The sequence below is a fragment of the Bos mutus genome, chromosome X (genome assembly GCF_027580195.1).
Source record: "Bos mutus isolate GX-2022 chromosome X, NWIPB_WYAK_1.1, whole genome shotgun sequence".
NCBI classification, from domain to species: domain Eukaryota; kingdom Metazoa; phylum Chordata; class Mammalia; order Artiodactyla; family Bovidae; genus Bos; species Bos mutus.
In genome coordinates this window covers 1-7,465 of record NC_091646.1, presented here as the reverse complement: position 1 = coordinate 7,465, position 7,465 = coordinate 1, and positions in this window count along the sequence as shown.

The window sequence follows — 7,465 nt, the reverse complement described above, 5'->3', positions numbered from 1 at the left end:
AGAAGAGCAGGCAGGTGTCACGCGCAGGTCAGCTGGGGTTATCAAGCAGATGAGCAGGCAGGTGTCGGCGCGGCTCAGCTGGCGATTATCAAGCAGATGAGCAGGCAGGTGTCGCGCGGCTCAGCTGGCGATTATCAAGCAGATGAACAGGCAGGTGTCACGGGCTCAGCTGGCGGCATTATCAAGCAGATGAGCAGGCAGGTGTCGCCCGGCTCAGCTGGCGATTATCAAGCAGATGAGCAGGCAGGTGTCGCGCGGCTCAGCTGTCGATTATCAAGCAGATGAGCAGGCAGGTGTCACGGGCTCAGCTGGCAGATTATCAAGCCGATTATCAAGCAGATGAGCAGGCAGGTGTCGCGCGGCTCAGCTGGCGATTATCAAGCAGATGAGCAGGCAGGTGTCACGCGGGGCTCAGCTGGCGATTATCAAGCAGATGAGCAGGCAGGTGTCACGCGCTCAGCTGGCGATTATCAAGCAGATGAGCAGGCAGGTGTCGCGCAGCTCAGCTGGCGATTATCAAGCAGATGAGCAGGCAGGTGTCACGCGGCTCAGCTGGCCACGATTATCAAGCAGATGAGCAGGCAGGTGTCACGCGGCTCAGCTGGCCACAGTCAAGCAGATGAACAGGCAGGTGTCGCGCGGCTCAGCTGTCGATTATCAAGCAGATGAGCAGGCAGGTGTCGCGCAGGCTCAGCTGGCGATTATCAAGCAGATGAGCAGGCAGGTGTCACGCGGCTCAGCTGGCCACAGTCAAGCAGAAGAGCAGGCAGGTGTCACGCGATCAGCTGGCGATTATCAAGCAGATGAGCAGGCAGGTGTCGCGCGGCTCAGCTGTCGATTATCAAGCAGATGAGCAGGCAGGTGTCGCGCGGCTCAGCTGGCGATTATCAATCAGATGAGCAGGCAGGTGTCGCGCGGCTCAGCTGGCGATTATCAAGCAAATGAGCAGGCAGGTGTCACGCGGCTCAGCTGTCGATTATCAAGCAGATGAGCAGGCAGGTGTCACGCGGCTCAGCTGGCCACAGTCAAGCAGAAGAGCAGGCAGGTGTCGCGTGGCTCAGCTGGCGTATATCAAGCAGATGAGCAGGCAGGTGTCGCGCGGTTCAGTTTTCGATTATCAAGCAGATGAACAGGCAGGTATCGCGGGGCTCAGCTGGCCACAGTCAAGCAGATGAACAGGCAGGTGTCGCGCTCCTCAGCTGGCGATTATCAAGCAGATGAGCAGGCAGGTGTCGCGCGGCTCAGCTGGCGATTATCAAGCAGATGAGCAGGCAGGTGTCACGCGGCTCAGCTGGCGATTATCAAGCAGATGAATAGGCAGGTGTCGCGCGGCTCAGCTGGCGATTATCAAGCAGATGAGCAGGCAGGTGTCGCGGGGCTCAGCTGGCGATTATCAAGCAGATGATCAGGCAGGTGTCACGCGGCTCAGCTGGCCACAGTCAAGCAGATGAACAGGCAGGTGTCGCGCGGCTCAGCTGGCGATTATCAAGCAGATGAGCAGGCAGGTGTCACGCGGCTCAGCTGGCGATTATCAAAAAGATGAGCAGGCAGGTGTCGCGCGGCTCAGCTGTCGATTATCAAAAAGATGAGCAGGCAGGTGTCGCGCGGCTCAGCTGGCGATTATCAAGCAGATGAGCAGGCAGGTGTCGCGCGGCTCAGCTGGCGATTATCAAAAGATGAGCAGGCAGGTGTCGCGCGGCTCAGCTGGCGATTATCAAGCAGATGAGCAGGCAGGTGTCACGCGGCTCAGCTGGCGATTATCAAGCAGATGAGCAGGCAGGTGTCGCGCGGCTCAGCTGGCGATTATCAAAAGATGAGCAGGCAGGTGTCGCGCGGGCTCAGCTGGCGATTATCAAACAGATGAGCAGGCAGGTGTCGCGCGGCTCAGCTGGCGATTATCAAGCAGATGAGCAGGCAGGTGTCGCGGGGCTCAGCTGGCGATTATCAAGCAGATGAGCAGGCAGGTGTCGCGCGGCTCAGCTGGCGATTATCAAGCAGATGAGCAGGCAGGTGTCGCGCGGCTCAGCTGGCGATTATCAAGCAGATGAGCAGGCAGGTGTCGCGCGGGCTCAGCTGGCGATTATCAAGCAGATGAGCAGGCAGGTGTCGCGCGGCTCAGCTGGCGATTATCAAGCAGATGAGCAGGCAGGTGTCGCGCGGCTCAGCTGGCGATTATCAAGCAGATGAGCAGGCAGGTGTCGCGGGCTCAGCTGGCGATTATCAAGCAGATGAGCAGGCAGGTGTCGCGGGCTCAGCTGTCGATTATCAAGCAGATGAGCAGGCAGGTGGTGTCGCGCGGCTCAGCTGGCGATTATCAAGCAGATGAGCAGGCAGGTGTCACGCGGCTCAGCTGTCGATTATCAAGCAGATGAGCAGGCAGGTGTCGCGCGGCTCAGCTGGCGATTATCAAGCAGATGAGCAGGCAGGTGTCGCGCGGCTCAGCTGGCGATTATCAAGCAGATGAGCAGGCAGGTGTCACGCGGCTCAGCTGGCGATTATCAAGCAGATGAGCAGGCAGGTGTCGCGCGGCTCAGCTGGCGATTATCAAGCAGATGAGCAGGCAGGTGTCGCGGGCTCAGCTGGCGATTATCAAGCAGATGAGCAGGCAGGTGTCACGCGCGGCTCAGCTGGCGATTATCAAGCAGATGAGCAGGCAGGTGTCGCGCGGCTCAGCTGGCGATTATCAAGCAGATGAGCAGGCAGGTGTCAGCGCGGCTCAGCTGGCGATTATCAAGCAGATGAGCAGGCAGGTGGTGTCGCGGGGCTCAGCTGGCGATTATCAAGCAGATGAGCAGGCAGGTGTCGCGGCGGCTCAGCTGTCGATTATCAAGCAGATGAGCAGGCAGGTGTCGCGCGGCTCAGCTGGCGATTATCAAGCAGATGAGCAGGCAGGTGTCGCGCGGCTCAGCTGGCGATTATCAAGCAGATGAGCAGGCAGGTGTCACGCGGCTCAGCTGGCGATTATCAAGCAGATGAGCAGGCAGGTGTCGCGCGGCTCAGCTGGCGATTATCAAGCAGATGAGCAGGCAGGTGTCGCGCGCGGCTCAGCTGGCGATTATCAAGCAGATGAGCAGGCAGGTGTCACGCGGCTCAGCTGGCGATTATCAAGCAGATGAGCAGGCAGGTGTCGCGCGGCTCAGCTGGCGATTATCAAGCAGATGAGCAGGCAGGTGTCCCGGGGCTCAGCTGTCGATTATCAAGCAGATGAGCAGGCAGGTGTCGCGCGGCTCAGCTGGCGATTATCAAGCAGATGAGCAGGCAGGTGTCGCGCGGCTCAGCTGGCGATTATCAAGCAGATGAGCAGGCAGGTGTCACGCGGCTCAGCTGGCGATTATCAAGCAGATGAGCAGGCAGGTGTCGCGCGGCTCAGCTGGCGATTATCAAGCAGATGAGCAGGCAGGTGTCACCAGCAGCGGCTCAGCTGGCGATTATCAAGCAGATGAGCAGGCAGGTGTCGCGCGGCTCAGCTGGCGATTATCAAGCAGATGAGCAGGCAGGTGTCGCGCGGCTCAGCTGGCGATTATCAAGCAGATGAGCAGGCAGGTGTCGCGCGGCTCAGCTGGCGATTATCAAGCAGATGAGCAGGCAGGTGTCACGCGGCTCAGCTGGCGATTATCAAGCAGATGAGCAGGCAGGTGTCGCGCGGCTCAGCTGGCGATATTATCAAGCAGATGAGCAGGCAGGTGTCGCGGGCTCAGCTGGCGATTATCAAAGCAGATGAGCAGGCAGGTGTCGCGTGGCTCAGCTGGCGATTATCAAGCAGATGAGCAGGCAGGTGTCGCGCGGCTCAGCTGGCGATTATCAAGCAGATGAGCAGGCAGGTGTCGCGCGGCTCAGCTGGCGATTATCAAGCAGATGAGCAGGCAGGTGTCGCGCGGCTCAGCTGGCGATTATCAAGCAGATGAGCAGGCAGGTGTCGCGCGGCTCAGCTGGCGATTATCAAGCAGATGAGCAGGCAGGTGTCGCGCGGCTCAGCTGGCGATTATCAAGCAGATGAGCAGGCAGGTGTCGCGCGGCGGCTCAGCTGTCGATTATCAAACAGATGAGCAGGCAGGTGTCACGCGGATCAGCTGGCGATTATCAAGCAGATGAGCAGGCAGGTGTCGCGCGGCTCAGCTGGCGATTATCAAGCAGATGAGCAGGCAGGTGTCGCGCGGCTCAGCTGGCGATTATCAAGCAGATGAGCAGGCAGGTGTCGCGCGGCTCAGCTGGCGATTATCAAGCAGATGAGCAGGCAGGTGTCGCGGGGCTCAGCTGGCGATTATCAAGCAGATGAGCAGGCAGGTGTCAGGCGTGGCTCAGCTGGCGATTATCAAGCAGATGAGCAGGCAGGTGTCGCGCGGCTCAGCTGGCGATTATCAAGCAGATGAGCAGGCAGGTGTCACGCGCGGCTCAGCTGGCGATTATCAAGCAGATGAACAGGCAGGTGTCACGCGGCTCAGCTGGCGATTATCAAGCAGATGAGCAGGCAGGTGTCGCGCGGCTCAGCTGTCGATTATCAAGCAGATGAGCAGGCAGGTGTCGCGCGGCTCAGCTGGCGATTATCAAGCAGATGAGCAGGCAGGTGTCGCGCGGGCTCAGCTGGCGATTATCAAGCAGATGAGCAGGCAGGTGTCGCGCGGCTCAGCTGGCGATTATCAAAGCAGATGAGCAGGCAGGTGTCGCGCGGCTCAGCTGGCGATTATCAAGCAGATGAGCAGGCAGGTGTCGCGGGGCTCAGCTGGCGATTATCAAGCAGATGAGCAGGCAGGTGTCGCGCGGCTCAGCTGGCGATTATCAATCAGATGAGCAGGCAGGTGTCGTGACGGCTCAGCTGGCGATTATCAAGCAAATGAGCAGGCAGGTGTCACACGGCTCAGCTGGCGATTATCAAGCAGATGAGCAGGCAGGTGTTACGCGGCTCAGCTGGCCACATCAAACAGATGAGCAGGCAGGTGTCGCGCGGCTCAGCTGGCGATTATCAAGCAGATGAGCAGGCAGGTGTCGCGCGGCTCAGCTGGCGATTATCAAGCAGATGAACAGGCAGGTGTCACGGGGCTCAGCTGGCCACAGTCAAGCAGATGAATAGGCAGGTGTCGCGCGGCTCAGCTGGCGATTATCAAGCAGATGAGCAGGCAGGTGTCGCGGGGCTCAGCTGGCGATTATCAAGCAGATGAGCAGGCAGGTGTCACGCGGCTCAGCTGGCGATTATCAAGCAGATGAGCAGGCAGGTGTCGCGGCGGCTCAGCTGGCGATTATCAAGCAGATGAGCAGGCAGGTGTCGCGGGCGCTCAGCTGTCGATTATCAAGCAGATGATCAGGCAGGTGTCACGCGGCTCAGCTGGCCATTATCAAGCAGATGAACAGGCAGGTGTCGCGCGGCTCAGCTGTCGATTATCAAGCAGATGAGCAGGCAGGTGTCGCGGCTCAGCTGGCGATTATCAAAAAGATGAGCAGGCAGGTGTCGCAGCGCTCAGCTGGCGATTATCAAGCAGATGAGCAGGCAGGTGTCGCGCGGGCTCAGCTGGCGATTATCAAGCAGATGAGCAGGCAGGTGTCGCGGCTCAGCTGTCGATTATCAAGCAGATGAGCAGGCAGGTGTCGCGCGGCTCAGCTGGCGATTATCAAGCAGATGAGCAGGCAGGGTGTCGCGCGGCTCAGCTGGCGATTATCAAGCAGATGAGCAGGCAGGTGTCGCGCGGCTCAGCTGGCGATTATCAAGCAGATGAGCAGGCAGGTGTCGCGCGGCTCAGCTGGCGATTATCAAGCAGATGAGCAGGCAGGTGTCGCGCGGCTCAGCTGGCGATTATCAAGCAGATGAGCAGGCAGGTGTCACGCGGCTCAGCTGCGATTATCAAGCAGATGAGCAGGCAGGTGTCGCGCGGCTCAGCTGGCGATTATCAAGCAGATGAGCAGGCAGGTGTCGCGCCGGCTCAGCTGGCGATTATCAAGCAGATGAGCAGGCAGGTGTCGCGCGGCTCAGCTGGCGATTATCAAGCAGATGAGCAGGCAGGTGTCATGCGGCTCAGCTGGCGATTATCAAGCAGATGAGCAGGCAGGTGTCGCGCGGCTCAGCTGGCGATTATCAAGCAGATGAGCAGGCAGGTGTCGCGCGGCTCAGCTGGCGATTATCAAGCAGATGAGCAGGCAGGTGTCACGCGGCTCAGCTGGCGATTATCAAGCAGATGAGCAGGCAGGTGTCGCGCGGCTCAGCTGGCGATTATCAAGCAGATGAGCAGGCAGGTGTCGCGCGGCTCACCTGGCGATTATCAAGCAGATGAGCAGGCAGGTGGCACACGGCTCAGCTGTTGATTATCAAGCAGATGGGCAAGCGGTGTCACGCGGTTCAGCTTACCACAGTCAAGCAGAAGAGCAGGCAGGTGTCGCGCGGCTCAGCTGGCGTATATCAAGCAGATGAGCAGGCAGGTGTCGCGCGGCTCAGCTGGCGATTATCAAGCAGATGAGCAGGCAGGTGTCATGCGGCTCAGCTGGCCACAGTCAAGCAGAAGAGCAGGCAGGTGTCGCGCGGCTCAGCTGGCGTATATCAACAGATGAGCATGCAGGTGTCGCGCGATTCAGTTTTCAATTATCAAGCAGATGAACAGGCAGGTGTCGCAGGGCTCAGCTGGCGATTATCAAGCAGATGAGCAGGCAGGTGTCGCGCTGCTCAGCTGGCGATTATCAAGCAGATGAGCAGGCAGGTGTCATGCGGCTCAGCTGGCGATTATCAAGCAGATGAGCAGGCAGGTGTCGCGCGGCTCAGCTGCCGATTATCAAGCAGATGAGCAGGCAGGTGTCGCGCGGCTCAGCTGGCGATTATCAAGCAGATGAGCAGGCAGGTGTCGTGCGGCTCAGCTGGCGATTATCAAGCAGATGAGCAGGCAGGTGTCACGGCTCAGCTGGCCATTATCAAGCAGATGAACAGGCAGGTGTCGCCTGGCTCAGCTGGTCGATTATCAAGCAGATGAGCAGGCAGGTGTCGCCGGCTCAGCTGGCGATTATCAAGCAGATGAGCAGGCAGGTGTCGCGCGGCTCAGCTGTCGATTATCAAGCAGATGAGCAGGCAGGTGTCGCGCGTGGCTCAGCTGTCGATTATCAAGCAGATGAGCAGGCAGGTGTCGCGCGGCTCAGCTGGCGATTATCAAGCAGATGAGCAGGCAGGTGTCGCGCGGCTCAGCTGGTGATTATCAAGCAGATGAGCAGGCAGGTGTCGCCGGCTCAGCTGTCGATTATCAAGCAGATGAGCAGGCAGGTGTCGCGCGGCTCAGCTGGCGATTATCAAGCAGATGAGCAGGCAGGTGTCGCCGCGGCTCAGCTGTCGATTATCAAGCAGATGAGCAGGCAGGTGTCGCGCGGCTCAGCTGGCGATTATCAATCAGATGAGCAGGCATGTGTCGCGCGGCTCAGCTGGCGATTATCAAGCAGATGAACAGGCAGGTGTCACGCGGCTCAGCTGGCCACAGTCAAGCAGATGAACAGGCAGGTG